At 33.8% G+C, this 15,243-nt stretch overlaps 1 non-coding gene across 6 annotated transcripts in view; it reads left to right on the forward strand.

The window, feature by feature from the left end:
- The window catches only part of LOC114273288 (uncharacterized), a 35,218-nt gene extending 21,474 nt beyond the window's left edge, over positions 1 to 13,744 (forward strand). Inside the window, exons 3-6 of one of the 6 annotated variants that reach the window (XR_014332191.1) lie at positions 7,561 to 7,666; positions 10,333 to 10,590; positions 12,047 to 12,273; positions 13,422 to 13,744. This is a non-coding gene — a transcript (uncharacterized LOC114273288). Of the gene's footprint in view, positions 1 to 7,560; positions 7,667 to 10,332; positions 10,613 to 12,046; positions 12,274 to 13,421 lie in introns of those variants that run through there. The other 5 variants (XR_014332193.1, XR_014332192.1, XR_014332196.1 and 2 more) reach the window with 5 other exon arrangements.
- The last annotated feature ends 1,499 nt before the right edge of the window (positions 13,745 to 15,243 follow it).

Here is a 15,243-nt window from a genome sequence, read left to right on the forward strand (position 1 = left end):
AATCTTCCAAATTCTAGCTAGTTCTTGAGTTAACCTTCTCAATCTTCAAGCTTCTAGCTCAATTCTCTAATTTTGTCTTCACTCTCTCTCTAGAATCGTCTCTCTTTCTAGAGTGTATTTCAGCCAAGTTATGAGAATGAACTCAAAAGAATGAGTAGAGTGTAAATAGGTCCTTATATATGCTTGCCTAATCAAATTTGATTAAGGCTAATTAATTATTGCTTAATTTAATCAATTTAATCTAATTAACTTGGTCCGAATCAATTTTTAATTAAATTTCACCATAGGCTCTAAAAATCACGGTGATCACAATGACACAGACAATTTCAACTTTTGTCGCCTCTACGGCTTTCAATTTTCAAATTAAAGCGGTAAGTTAGACAGATTTTCCTACGGTGAACAGATATTACTTCACAAAATCAAATAATAAAGCAATTATCACCCAAAATTAATTTAAACACATATCCACAAGCATAATCATGATTAATTAACATAACACAAGACAAGGTTATCACAATCTCCCCCCCAAAGAAGTTTGGTCCTCTAAACTTATTTTACCTCCATCCGGAAACAAATGTTGGTAGTGTAGCCGCATTTCATCCTCCTTTTTCCCATGTAGCGTCCTCATAGTGTTCTTTCCATTTTACCTTCACCATTGGGATGGACTTGTTCCTCAATTGTTTCACTTGCCGGTCAATGATCCGTTTTGGCCATTCTTTGTATTCCATATGCTGGAAATTTGTGTTAATGCATAGAATATGATAGTGGTGTTGGTGGTAGATAGTGGCATGTATATAATATGATAGTGGTAGATAGTGGTAATATATAATATGTAAGTGGCATATAATGGGTTATAATGATGTTTGTAATATCTCCTATATAAGGAGTGTCATTTGGTCTTGTAAAATAAGAAGTTTTGAATATAACAGAAATATATTCCTTCTTCCTCATATTTTCGGAGTTCTTCTTCCTCATATTTTCTAAGTTGGTATCAGAGCAACAAAAAACGCAGCAGCCCTAAAACCGTCATAGCCATGTCGGAAGTCACGTCCGAAACCACTTCAACCCCTGCAGCTGCCATTCCAGTGAAAACGTCCAACTCTCACTCTGTCCAAATCACCACCATCCGCCTAAATGGTGATAATTTTCTCCGCTGGTCACAATCTGTCCGGATGTATATCCGTGGGCAAGGAAAGATCGGTTACATCACTGGTGACAAGAAGGCTCCTGCTGTTAATGATCCGCTGTTCGACAATTGGGACGCTGAAAACTCCATGGTTATGACATGGTTGGTCAATTCTATGGAGGAGGATATAAGCTCTAATTACATGTGCTATCCTACTGCACAAGAATTGTGGGATAATGTTAGTCAGATGTATTCTGACCTAGGAAATCAATCTCAAGTTTTCGAATTAACTTTGAAGTTGGGAGAGATTCGTCAAGGAGATGATTCCGTCACCAAATATTTCAATTCGTTGAAAAGGTTGTGGCAGGATCTTGACATCTTCAACACATACGAATGGAAATCGGTTGACGACTGCAACCACCACAAGAAAACTGTGGAAGACAGCCGTATTTACAAGTTTCTTGCCGGCCTCAACATTGAGTTCGATGAAGTGCGAGGAAGAATTATTGGCAGACCTCCTCTCCCATCCATTGGCGAAGTATTTGCCGAAGTCAGAAGGGAAGAGAGCCGAAGGAGCGTCATGCTTAAGAAAAAAGGTACTGGTGAATCAATTGAAATTTCTGCTTTAATTAGCGATGCTGCGGCCAACAAGGCTGCAAATTACCAGCGCAGGTTTGATGATAAGCCACGGGTCTGGTGTGATTTTTGCAACAAGCCTCGCCATACACGCGAAACGTGTTGGAAGATCCATGGCAAACCTGTCAACTGGAAAAGCAGCAAACAAGGAGAGAAGAATCGTGGCTTTCCTACCGCTAATGAAGCCGATTCAGGTCCCTTCAACAAAGAGCAGATTGATCAACTCTTAAAGCTGATAAAATCCAACTCCTCATCCGGTACTCCTAGTGTTTTGTTGGCACAAACAGGTAGAAATCCTAAAGCCTTCTCTTGCCTAAACTTCTCTCCGTGGATCATAGATTCCGGTGCCTCCGATCACATGACTAGTTTTTCCCATTTATTTAGTACCTATTTCCCTTGTTCTGGTCATGACAAAATCAGAATAGCCGATGGTAGTTTTTCACCTATTGCAGGAAAAGGATTTATTAAACTAACTGAGAAAATTAATCTCAATGCTGTTCTTCACGTCCCCAACTTAGCCTGTAACCTTTTGTCTGTCAGTAAACTATCTAAGGATTCTAATTGTCGTGTTACATTTTTTGAATCCCATTGTGAATTTCAGGACCAGAACTCGGGGATGATGATTGGGCGTGCTAGGATGCTTGAAGGTCTTTACTACTTTGATGAAGTACCTGTTAGTAATAAAAAAGCTCAGAGCTTTAATAGTACTAGTTCAATCTCTGTTCGAGAAAAAATAATGCTATGGCACTATAGGCTAGGACATCCTAGTTTTCTTTATCTGAAACATTTATTTCCAGAATTATTTCAAGGGATTGATTGTTCTTCTTTTCATTGTGAAAGTTGCATTTTTGCAAAATTTCATCGCTCTACTTATTTGCCAAAACCTTACCAGACTTCCAAACCTTTTTATTTGATTCATAGTGATGTTTGGGGCCCTTCTAAAATCACTACTCTTTCTGGTAAAAGATGGTTTGTTACATTTATTGATGACCATACCCGCTTATGTTGGATTTATTTGATGAATAAAAAATCTGACGTGAAAAATTTATTCACAAATTTTTACAATATGATTGAAAACCAATTTCAAACCAAAATTGGTATTTTACATTCTGATAATGGAACAGAATATTTCAATGAGCAGTTGGGTGAGTTTTTGGAAAAAAAGGGAATTTTTCATCAATCTACATGTCGGGATACCCCTCAACAAAATGGCATTGCAGAACGAAAAAATAAACATCTACTTGAAGTTGCACGTGCTATAATGTTTTACATGCATGTTCCTAAATATTTATGGGGTGAAGCAATTTTAACAGCCTCTTATTTGATAAACAGGATGCCTACAAAGGTGTTAACATACAAAACACCTTTCGATTGTCTCAAAGCTTTTTTTCCTGACACGAGGTTGTTTTCTGATTTACCCGCCAAAGTTTTTGGATGTACTGCCTATGTTCATGTTCCTAGTCAATTTCGTTCAAAACTTGACCCTCGTGCTATAAAATGTGTTTTTTTGGGTTATTCCTCAAACAAAAAGGGGTATAAGTGTTTCGATCCTCAAACCAAGAAATTTCATGTGAGTATGGATGTGTCATTTGTGGAAACAAAATCCTATTTCCCCAACACTTCTCTTCAGGGGGAGACAAGTGGAGTAGAAGACCGTTTTTGGGATATTTCTATCCCGCTCCCCAATGTCATTTATCCTACACAAAAACCACATCTGTCTGATAATGATCACTTAGGAGAACCAAGTTCTATGGTGCCTAGTCAAGAAGATTCTTGTTTAGGGGGAGAAGTACTACAAAATGATCTAAATCCTGAGCTTCAGGTTTATACTAGGAAGCGATTTCATCTGAAGAATAATGACCTGAATGTCCATCCTAATGACCCGAATGTCCACCCGAGTTCTGGCATCGAAATTTTAGGTAATCCTATTCCTTCTATTTCCGACCTTGATGTTCCTATAGCAATTAGGAAAGGTGTCCGAAATTGCATTAAACATCCTATTGCAAATTACCTCTCCTATCAAAGACTGTCTAAAAACCATAGAGCTTTCACATCTAGGATTTCACACTTGTTTGTTCCAAGAAATATACAGGAAGCATTGGATGATCCGAATTGAAAATTAGCAGTCATGGAGGAGATGAATGCTTTAAGGAGAAGTGGTACTTGGGAGATAGTTGATCTACCCAAAGACAAGAAAACAGTTGGGTGTAAATGGGTGTTTACGATAAAATGTAACGCAGATGGAAGCGTTGAGAGATACAAGGCGAGACTGGTGGCTAAAGGCTTCACTCAAACTTATGGGATCGACTATCAGGAGACGTTTGCTCCTGTTGCTAAAATAAATTCCATCAGAGTACTGTTATCTCTTGCAGTAAATTCAGATTGGCCTCTACATCAACTTGACATTAAAAATGCATTTCTCAATGGTGATCTTGAAGAGGAGGTGTTCATGAGCCTACCGTCGGGATTTGAGCAGAGACTTGGAAGCGACAGAGTATGCAGATTGAACAAGTCATTATACGGACTCAAACAATCACCAAGAGCGTGGTTTGAACGCTTTGGGAAGGCAGTTATCAGTTGTGGCTTCTCGCAGAGTCAAGCAGATCACACAATATTTTATAAACATTCAAAAAACAGTAAAATTGCAATTTTGATTGTTTATGTTGATGACATCATTTTAACTGGTAATGATGAAGCAGAGTTAGCAGCCCTCAAAGAGAAACTCGCAAAAGAATTTCACATTAAGGATCTGGGAGCTCTCAAGTATTTCCTCGGAATGGAATTTGCAAGATCCAAGGAAGGTATATTCGTTAATCAGAGAAAATATGTTCTTGATCTCCTTGGAGAAACAGGTATGCTTGGTTGTAAGATGGTGGAGACTCCGATCGAGCCTAACTTGAAGTTACAAGCTGCTAAGGCTGAAGAAGTCAAAGAGAGGGAACAATATCAGCGACTTGTCGGGAAATTGATTTACTTGTCTCATACGCGGCCTGATATTGCCTTTGCAGTCAGCATGGTAAGTCAGTTCATGCACTCACCAGGGGCAAAGCACTTTGAGGCCGTTTATAAGATCTTAAGATATTTGAAAGGAACTCCAGGGAGAGGCTTACTGTTCAAGAAACATGGACATCTTCAAGTTGAAGTATACACAGATGTAGACTGGGCAGGAAGTGTTACAGACAGGAGATCAACATCCGGATACTGCTCCTTTGTAGGTGCCCACCTAGTTACATGGCGGAGTAAAAAACAGAATGTGGTAGCTAGAAGTAGTGCAGAAGCAGAGTTCAGAGCTGTTGCCCATGGAATCTGTGAAGTAATGTGGATTAAAAGAATTCTTGAAGAATTAAAACTTTCTCACCCGACACTTATGAAGGTCTATTGTGACAACAAAGCAGCTATATCTATAGCTCATAATCCAATTCTACATGATCGCACAAAACATATAGAAGTGGATAAACATTTCATCAAGGAGAAAATCAATGCTGGCATAATCTGTATGACCTACCTTCCAACAGGTGAACAATTAGCTGATGTGCTAACGAAGGGACTACACAAGAAGCAATTTGATAAGCTGACTAGCAAGCTGGCTATGGAAGATATCTTCAAACCAGCTTGAGGGGGAGTGCTGGAAATTTGTGTTAATGCATAGAATATGATAGTGGTGTTGGTGGTAGATAGTGGCATGTATAGAATATGATAGTGGTGTTGTGGTAGATAGTGGCATGTATAGAATATGATAGTGGTGTTGGTGGTAGATAGTGGCATGTATATAATATGATAGTGGTAGATAGTGGTAATATATAATATGTAAGTGGCATATAATGGGTTATAATGATGTTTGTAATATCTCCTATATAAGGAGTGTCATTTGGTCTTGTAAAATAAGAAGTTTTGAATATAACAGAAATATATTCCTTCTTCCTCATATTTTCGGAGTTCTTCTTCCTCATATTTTCTAAGTCCATATTTTCATCAAGTGCTATCCAGTGGTAGTCAATCATGTCAAACGGATCTTGGAGATAGCCCCCTCAACATCGATACATGGAACACATTGTCCATTTGTTCGAACCCCAATGGCAAAGCAACTCTATAAACGACTGGACCAAGTCTTTCCAAAATTTGAAATGACCTAATGTAACGGGGTGACAATTTTCCTTTCTTACCAAATCTCGATTGACCCTTCATCGGTATCACACGAACAAATGCATGGTCACCAATCTCATACTCAAGAGGTCTTTTTCGAACATCCGCATAATTCTTTTGCCGGCTCTGTGCTGTCTTGAGCCTTTGCTGGATAATTTTGATCTTCTCAGAAGTGTCTTGCACAATTTCAAGCCAAGTAAAGCCATATCTCCGACTTATGTCCAACAAATTGGTGATCTACACTTTCTGCTATACAAAGCTTCATATGGTGCCATACTGATGTTGAAGTGGAAACTGTAATTGTATGCAAACTCTACTAGTGGCAAATAGTCCTCCAAACTCCCTTGAAAATCTAAAGCACACATTCGGAGCATGTCTTCTAAAGTTTGTATGGTTCGTTCTGATTGCCCGTCTGTTTGTGGATGGAACGCGGTACTGAATCTCAGTTTTGTTCCCATTGCTCTTTGCAGGCTTTTCCACAATCTAGATACAAATTTCGGATCTCTATTCGATACAACAGATATCGGTACTCCATGTAAACGAACAATATCATCAACATGTATAGTGGCTAATCTATAAGCATCAAAAGTAGCCTTCATAGGTAGGAAATGTGCACATTTGGTCAGTCTATCAACTATAACTCGAATAGAATCCATACCTCTAGGGATCCGAGGTAGGCCAAGAACAAAGTCCATGGTTACATGCTCCCACTTCCATTCTGGAATAGGGAGTGGTTGAAGTAGAGCGTCTGGTTTCTGATGTTCAGCATCAACTTGCTGACATTGAAGGCACTTGGACACATACTTTGCGATCTCCTTCATTTTGGGCCATCAATAGCTTTGCTTCAAGTCCCGATACATTTTAGTATTACTCGGATGCATAGCAAATATCGACTTGTGAGCTTCATCTAGGATTCTCTTCTTTAGTTCAGGAATGTTTGCGACACATAATCGGTTTTGAAATCTCAATACTTCATTATCAATGCCGAATTCAGGTTTCGGATTTGCTTCAAACTCGTCAATTATTTTCTTGAGGAGTTCTTCCTCTTTTTGCCTTTGCTTGACTTCGTTCACTGTTGCTGGTTCAGCTGAAATGACAGCTGTTAACCCAGCTTGTCCATGTAACACAACTTTCAATCTCGGTTTTCTCAAAATCTTGTAAGATTTCTTTCTGTTCAGTGAGTAGACAAGCTAAGTTCCCCGTTGATTTTTGCTTAATGCATCAGCAAAAGTATTGGCCTTTCTTGGGTGATAGTGAATCTGAACGTCACAGATTCTCGGGAAATCTTGTTTTTCCTAAGGAAGGACTAATCGTGCTTAATTAAACTCTAGAGCTCTCTCTCTTTCTCTATGTAAAGATTGATTAATGAAAAGAGCTCATTAATCAAATGATTAAGTGTTGAGCATAATTAGTTAGGGCTAACTAATCATGTGTAGTACTTAATCTTTATTAGCCTAGTTAAACTCCTTGCTTCACCTAGTTTGAGTTGAGATGACTGGGATGAAGAACAAACTAGATAGTTAGATTATCACCATTTTGATATTATTTTTTTTGTTCTTGAATTTTAGGAAGTTATATTTCCATGTTTTCTCTTGATCTCCAATGATTTTACAAGTTCAAATTTATGTTTTGAATAAAGAATCTTTTCATACTAGTCTAAAGGAAGTACATGTGGCTGAGGTTTGTGAAGCCTTTAAAGTGGCTCGAGTCATGGTTCAGGCCTTACAAGAAAATGCTGGAAGGTGTGCTATTTGACATGAGGTACTTCTTTTACATTAATCACTTTCTTTTCCATCCAGTTAATCATATCCTTTTCTCATAGTCTAGATTTCCTTAAAAAAAAAATTTGGGTGAGTGAGTCTTTGATCCTACTAAATCTGTGAGAGAGATTTTGATTGCCATTATTGATGCATTCAAAATTTGATTTCATAACATGAAGAAAATATATATGATGGAAAATATGTAGTGGCTTCTTAATTTTCATGGAACCTTAATTTATGAAAAAGAGATGTATTTTTGTTTTACAAGATGTATTTTATTTTTCTTTAATCACACTTATATTATGAAATTGGATAACAATAATGGATTGGTAATTATAAAATGAGTTATATTTATCGGAGCGTGGCATATAATATTACAAAAATTAAAGTAAAATAATAAATACATTACATGTAAGCATTGGGTCATTTAAATATGTATTCAATAATGATGGTACTTTGATTTACTTATTATATATCCACTTCACATAGATGATGAATATAATGAAACCCAACTCATGTATTGTATGACATTATCCTTATGAATATACGGAGGGGAATTATGGTTTATTCTTGTCTTTCCTTTAATTATTGTTATTTATACTTAGTATTTGAATCTCCAAAATTAGGGACGTTACATTACAAATCATTGTTTGCTAAATTAATAAATATTAAAAAAAACAGAGTTTGTCAAGAGTTTGCAAAAATAACTAGGTTTGTCGTCTACGGTAGCCAAACTCTTCATAACTCTTTGTCGGGCCTTCTTTCTCGAAAAACTCCTCTTCACATGGCATGAAGCGCCATGAGTTGGGAATGCCCAATAAACACATACACATCCCGTCATTTTTCCCGTTCCAAATACACAAGTACACATGAGCATAATATGAATAAGATGCAACATATAAAATTCCACAAAGATGAGAATTACTAAGTTAGAAGTTAGCACGCTTCTAAAATCCTCTAAAGAGATTTTTCCTCCCAACCACAATGATTGAACTTAAATCAACCATGCAAACAATCTTAAATGTAGTTGTAATGAACACAATTAGAATTATTTTATTCTAATTTTTGTTTGTACGTTCAAAAAATATTATTGTTATTATTTAATTTCAAATTTACTTTTTTTTTTTTTTTGTCATCTATTTAAGACCGTGCATAACATGAATTTTATGCTAGTAAAAAATTAATCTAAATGTTTCTAAATAAAAAGTGGGATATGGAGATGTAGCGTTATAATCTAGGGTTAATTACTTTTTTCACCCTTGTAGTTTGATCAAAATTTCACTATAGTCTATTTAGTTTTAATTTGAACAATTTAGTCCCTACGTTCAATTTCAATTCGGTTATTCCCTCTATATTTTTGTTAATTTTGTCTATGTACATATTAAAATTGAAAGATCAAATTGAAACTGAACTTGTCAATTGAAACTGAAATCATGAGATTAAATTTAACCTCTAATTTGGATAGAAAGATCAAATTGAAACTGAACTTAAAGCTTAGAGATCAAATTGTTCAATTTGAAACTATAGAGACTAATTTAAATTTAGATCAAACTGTAGGGATAGAAAGTGTAATTAACCCTATAATCTAATACTAATCGGTATCAAATAGATCCAGCCCATCTAATAAAATAAATGAAAATAAAGAAAAGGGCACTTACTATTTAGTCTCATACACGAAATTCAAAATCCATCTAATCCCAAAACAGAACACTTGCACCAATTAGTCCTATATATTTTTAAATGTTACCAAAATTTTTTTTTTTTTAAAAATTTAAAAACGTTGCTACATCCCACTATCGCCGGACTTCCGTCAAACGGTCACCGAAGACTCGCCGGAATGTTTAACATCACCGGAAGTCACTGTATCACCAGAAGTTTGCTAGAGTATCGCTGAAATGTTTTGAATGTCACTGGAAGTCGTCGGAATGTCTAGAACGTTCGCTAGACGTCATGAACATCGTCGGAGACTCACCGAAATGTCCAGAATATTGTTGAGAAAAAAAATGGAGAAATTAGAGTGAATAAACATAGTAAAATGTGCTAAATATTGATAAACTGAAAGAGAAAAAAAACATAATAATTACAAACATCAACAATGGGAAAAAAAACATGTATTATTTTTCAACTTTTTGTAGGGTTTAAACAAATAATCTCAAATATTGATCAAACTGAAAAACAAGTTTTGAAATTATAAAATGTTACAATTTAAAGCATGATTCTATTAAGTATTTATACTTATTAATCAAATTGAAAATATATTATGAAACTGTAAAATTTTACAATTCTAAAGAATATTATGAAATTGTAAAATTTTACAATTCTAAAAGATGTTATGAAATTGCAAAATTTTAGAATTTTAAAGCATGATTTATTTCCGCAACAAAAAATTTAAAACTATAATATTTTATAGTTTTCATTGCCTGTAATTAAAACTTGAAAACAACTTGTTCAGAATTTGAAAATTTTCTTCATTAGAATAGGAAAATAGAAGTGTTTAGCAGAGAAAAAATAGAAAAATTAAGAGATTGAATAAGAGAAACATATATAAAGAGAATATTGTACTCCGAAAACTATTTTTGGTTTAGATTTATTCAAATTTGAGTAAATTGATATCAGATTTAAGTAGATCTTATCTTCTTCATCGAAACTCATCTCCTTTGCCTTCAGTGATGGTGAAGTAAAGAGTCTGTGGTTGGTGGTTGCCAGTGAACCTCAATTAATCGTGATTGTTGGTCGTCGATGATTATATATCAAAAGAGAAAGAGAAGAAGTAAGACGTGGTTTCCGGTCGCAGGAAGAGAAAGAGGTAGAGAAAAATGAAGGCGCAAAGAAGAACAAAGAAGAAAAATGCATAGTAGACTTTTGAGAGTATCCAAAAGGTTGTGGGACTAAATAGGCTATTCATTTTTCAAATAGGACTTCCAGGTAATTTGTCCAAAAAAAAGAAGGCAAATCTAGGCCCATACATGCAAAACTACTCATTTCTACGTGGTGGCTTTGACGTGTTCGGATCCTCTGCAATTATCCTCTAGATTGCGACACTTGTCCCACTAGAGTGATCCAAAACGACACCATTTTGGTGGGAAGGACCGGAAAAAAAAAAAACTTGGTGTTTGGTTTTGTTTTGGAATTGTGATTTTAATAAAAAAATTTCAAAACTTATAACTAATTACATAATTCAAAAACATATTAAACTCATTTCAAAACTTAAAACCAAATTCTTTTTAAAACTTTATTTTAAAAAAAAAAGATCAGAAAAATATATTTTTTATTTTATTTTTTAAAATTATTTTTAGAATCATGATTTGAGTATAAAGTCATGTTTTGAGTTATGAGTTTTTAGTTGAGTTTCGAATTTTTATTTTATTTAGTTATGAGTTTTGAAAATAGTTTTTAAGTTGTATTTTGAATTTAACTTTTTTAAATATTTAAAAATTTCTTAATTTTATTTTTTAGGTTAAATATTTTATTTTTTAAATATTTATTTATTTATTTAATGTGCATTGTATTTCATACATTTGTATGATGTATTTTTTTAAATATTTTAAATATATTTTATAATATTAAAAAAAATTAATTTATTTTTTATTTTACATATAATTTTTATTTTTATTTATTTTTTATTTTTTTATTTTAAATAAATATATTTTTAAATAATTTAATTTTTTAGTCATGTGTTTGGTTACAATTTAAGTGTCTAGTTTTGAAAGTAGCGTGATGTTATGTGTTCGGTTATGAGTTTTGAAGATAGTTTTTGAATTGATTTTTGACTTTTATGTTTAGTTACGATTTGAGTGTGAGTTATATTTTGAGTTTAAAATATTAAAAATTTAAAATATTTACAAAATAAAATATTTAAAATTATATATTTAAAAAAAAATTAAACATTTTTTAATATTTCAAAAAAAATAAATCTAAAAAATTTTAAAATACAACTCAAAATTCAAAAACTCAAAACTTAAAATACAGCTGAAAACTCTTTTTAAAACTCAAAATTATTTTCAAAATTTAAAATTCAAGAACTTTTTTCAAAATTCACAACTAAATAAATTTTTTCTCTCTTTAAAACTTAACTTACAACCCTACATTTAAATCATGGAAAAAACGTGGTAGCTTGAATTGGAGGAGGCTTGAATGGCCCGAATGGGTGTTGGCCGGACGTCCGCCCGGACGACCGGGTGAAAGATTGTTTACCGTGGTTGTCACCTTTGTCGACCGCGGCTATCAACCCCCTAGCCGGACGTCCGGCCGGACGATCGGCAAGGTGAATTTCGAGCCATTCGAACCAACTTCATATTCAAGCTACCAAGCATTGCTCTTAAATCATATTTTTAACCTCACATCATAATTTTAAAACTAAACAGAATTTTTTGTTTTACAGGTCGAAGGCAACTGAAAGGGAGGGAGACGTAGTTCGGAGACAACGAGAGAGAGAGAGAGAGAGAGAGAGAGAGAGAGAGACGCATAACCACCATCACCGGTGAGTTCTCCGCTGTCCTCAGCGAAGAGAGAAAGACGAAACAAGTGCAAAATGAAAGGAGAGAAGAAGAAATCTTTTGAGAAGAACGGCGGTCCTTGGCCATTGTCTCATGCCATAGATTAAACCAGGTTCATCCTCCAAACTCATTATTGAAAGAATGAAAGCAGGTTAAGAAATTGAATTCTAGATTGAAAAGTTAGGGTTTTTTATTTGGGGCTTTGATTTGTAGATTCTTTTATCTGCATTGTTGTCTTTGAGTTGCATAGTGGTTCTCTGTTAAAGATATAGATGGATTTCATAGTTGATTTGGCACTTGATTTGTAGAAACCAGAAATTCCCCAATTTTAACTATTTCAAAGTTTGCTTTTATCCATTTGGGTTGAGTCTGGCAACTATTTGCGATATACCAATCAGAGAAAACTGTTTCAAGGTTTTCTTTTATCCATTTGGGTTGAGTCTGGCAACCATTTGAGATATACCAATCAGAGAATTAATAGCTCACAATAACAATCTGAGTTTTTGTCACAAATGAGCCATTTTTCATAACTCCAAATTTGATTTTACTTTATCGTTTTTTCTTGTAATCTTTGTTGTCTGACATCAAAACACACAATTTTTAGCATTGGAAACAAATCAGTAGCACTTCTTATTGATCTGCATATATAAACACTGCTACATATTATGTTTTGTTTTTCCTTTTCCAACAATTGCCTATTTCCTTATGTTTGCCATTCAAAGTTGAATTGAATACAATATTTTAGCCAAGGTTTGTCATTGAGTAAATTTCTTTTCTGGTCATGTTATGTGAGTTCAAAAATTAAGGTCCTGTTTTCTCATTGAGAAGGAAATAATTTCAGAAATTAGGGTGGATGCCTCTGCAATGAAATTGCCTCTACATTTTGAGGATATTTGCATGGTTGATATATTACAAGAACAGATTCTAATATGAAAGATGATTATAAAAGAATGGTTTCTGATAAATTATGATGATTAAACAAAGCATTGTTGAATTGCTTGAAGTTCTAATTTAAAAAAAATAAAATTGAAAAAAAGAAGAAGATTGCTTTCTGCATAACAACTTTAAACACTATTTTCAGTCTCATACAGATATCAAATTTTGTTATGCTTGCAAAATCTGGGCAATTATGTGTATCTTATCTCGCCCAAATGCAATTGAAAAGTGTGCGCTAGCTTGTGTTCAACTTCTATATTGCGACTGTTATTGTCATTAAAAAAATCTGAACTTTTATTGATATTCTTATTTTCACCTTTACAGATTTTGGATACAAAAGGGAAAAAAAAATGAGAAAGGTAAAGATGAAGATAGAAAAGATAAAGCAAAGGCCAAAGATTTTGACAAAGAGAAAGGAAAACACAAGGATGAGGAAACATGAAAGTGAGAAAATTAAATTGAAGGGACAAATTTGGCTGCTTTGCTATAGTGGATCCTGGGTTGCATGAACAGTGACTTGATTGATAACAATAAAGTGAGATCAAATGAAATGTCGTAGTTAAATTAATATGAATGTTACAGTTAGATTAAATATTTGTATGACAATATTAATGGAATAAAATGATATGTTGGTTGATTGAATGAAATAGTTTGCATATCTTTATTGAATTAAACGATTTAGCAATTTTGATTGAATGGAATGGTTTGAGCATCTTGGTTGAATGAAATGATTTGAATGAATGTTTTATAGAGCAATTTTGGTTTGTGCATTGATTGAATTGAATGGTCTATAGCATTTGGCAATTTTGATTTGTGCATTGATTGAGTAGAATTGTCTGCAACAATAGTTGTTCTTGGAACAATTTTAAAGAGTCCCAAAGTGTTTTAAAATGTTGTCCTTCACCTCAATGGTCCATGGTTGAAACAAATATAAGAATCCCAATCAAAATATCAACAACTTATACATAGAAAAGAAATGCATTGCTCAATTTCAGCATAAATAGGTCACCATAAAACCTATCCATGCATGAAACCTGTCCAATTTCATAAAAAAACTTAAGAACAGATGATTTGTTTATACATACAAAAGAGATGACCTGCTCAATTTCAGAAAAAGAAGAAAGAGAAGCCTGTTTCTAAGAACGTTCAACATAAAACTTGTTCCCTAAAAATTATTAGGCCAAGTTTGGCATACACAAAATAATTTATATTTTTATCTTTTTATTTTTTTCCATCACATCATCTCTCTACTTTTTTGCACATCTTTTCGTAAAAAAATAAAAAGTGCACATATTTAGGTCATCCCAACATAAAACATATTTATACATAAAAGGGTCCAACATCTTCTTGCAATACTGGACTTTAAAAAATGTCCAAAAGGTTCCAACAACTGGTCAATTTCCATGGTCTTCTTGCAATCCACTCTCAATTGCTTTTGAAATGTCATCCACGTTATCATGCTCATGCTCATTCTACTACGACGCCTAAAACAATATCAAAATGGAACTTGACATTAATGAGACAACAATTGCCTATTCACCCTATAAGAAGAAGCAAATAAGTAGAAAGCAAAGATGCCGCCTCACCAAAAATCTGCTTAAAAAATATAGTTCAATAACATGACATTTAAATGCAAAGAACACAGCTATGAAATTCACACAAAAGTTTAGTTATTCCTCGGATTGATTTCTAGTAACTCAGTTCAGATTCAAAGCGATCTATTCAATTCATTTTTTTTTTTTTTTTGTCTTTTTCAGTACTGTTTCAAACTAAGATTCAATTCAAATTTTTTCCAATACTATTTCAAACCAAGCTGCATTATGCATACCTAATAGCAAAAAGGACTGATAAAAGTGTCTTGATTTAAGCATTATATATTTAAATGACCAAATACTCTCTCTAAAAAAATAAAAAATAAAAAAAATAAAAAATTGCAATCATACAACAGGACTACAAAAAGAAATTTACTCAATGACAAACCTTGGCTAAAATATTGTATTCAATTCAATTCAACTATGAAATCCATCTAATATTTAAACAACAAAATATGATTTGGTGCACCAACTGTTCAAAAATTGTAAATTTTTTATTTAATGAAAACAAATATTTTAGATGCCTTTTGATGTGGGCATGGCATGAACAATCT

The sequence above is a fragment of the Camellia sinensis genome, chromosome 6 (genome assembly GCF_055761805.1).
Source record: "Camellia sinensis isolate YWXY chromosome 6, ASM5576180v1, whole genome shotgun sequence".
In the NCBI taxonomy this organism is placed as follows: domain Eukaryota; kingdom Viridiplantae; phylum Streptophyta; class Magnoliopsida; order Ericales; family Theaceae; genus Camellia; species Camellia sinensis.